This window comes from Typopeltis vanoorti, chromosome 25, assembly GCF_054136105.1.
Source record: "Typopeltis vanoorti isolate ZY-2024b chromosome 25, IOZ_Tvanoo_1.0, whole genome shotgun sequence".
NCBI classification, from domain to species: domain Eukaryota; kingdom Metazoa; phylum Arthropoda; class Arachnida; order Uropygi; family Thelyphonidae; genus Typopeltis; species Typopeltis vanoorti.
The window spans coordinates 70,138,750-70,139,826 of record NC_143573.1 but is presented as its reverse complement, the minus strand read 5'-3'; the positions used below and the strand labels follow the sequence as shown (position 1 = coordinate 70,139,826).

The following is a 1,077-nucleotide window of genomic DNA, read 5'->3' as shown; positions in this document are numbered from 1 at the left end:
CGCTGCCAACAAACACTTCGTTGGCAGCGGCTACCAACATCATTAGGCATCAAACAATATATAAATTTGATCTAAACAAAAAAAGTAAACGTATTCTGTACACAGTTTGATTCACTACTACATGTTCCTTATATATATATATATATATATATATATATATATATATATATATATATATTTTTTTTTTTTTTTTTTTATTTGTTTCCTACTCGACATATATTTATAGTCGATGTATATTAACACAATTTGTTTGATTCAGCAAAATATTAGTTATCTTTTAATGATTTTTCATTGACATATTATCAATCGGATTTCGTTTGTAATTATGCTTCTCAGTACGGAAGACACTCGATTGAATACAACGCTGAAATTTATACTTAATTGTTTACTATTTTATTATTTTATAATTACAGAGATGTTTAACAGCAAGCGAACTCGTGTATTTACGGCACCGACATTATCTACAATGTTTGATATTTACCTTTTAAACACCTGGAAATACAAGATTGTTTCGCATTAACACTAAATATGTGGATATATGAAAACAAATACGATCTTTAAGATATTTTCTGCTCAAGAATTTAAAGAGAATTTATCATCCACTTGACCAGTTGGGGGTGTAGCTCAGTGGTAGAGCGTTCGCTTCGCATGTGAAAGGCCCCGGGTTCGAACCCCGGCACCTCCATTTTGGATCTACCACGCTTTCTACAAGTTAAGTTATTTTTGTTATAAAAATAAATAAGATGTAATTTCACAGCTGAATTTTTTTTCTCCATCTTTTCCTCTATATACACTCGTTATTAACCATAAATTCCAATCACTATGTTATCAAAGGCAAGTACTGTGAACAGGAAAAACCGAAGTTCTCTGATATTGCACTTTCATCATTGCTATCACGGAATGAATACTGACTTTAACTTACAAAACTACATCTTAGGTACCACAAGATGGCAGCACGAACTAAGGGTATGTCTGAACGTTTATTTAATATAAAAAAAAAAAAAAAAAGAAAAGAAAAAGAAAGCTACATCAGTTTAGCTGATATTTCTGTTGATAAGTAACAAATCCTAGACATTC

The 1,077-nt window shown here is 30.6% G+C and overlaps 1 non-coding gene across 1 annotated transcript; it reads left to right on the top strand.

Moving 5' to 3' along the window:
- Nucleotides 1–613: 613 nt before the first annotated feature.
- On the top strand, nt 614–685 carry TRNAA-CGC (transfer RNA alanine (anticodon CGC)). The gene has a single exon. It is a non-coding gene; the product is annotated as a tRNA-Ala (tRNA).
- Nucleotides 686–1,077: the final 392 nt, after the last annotated feature.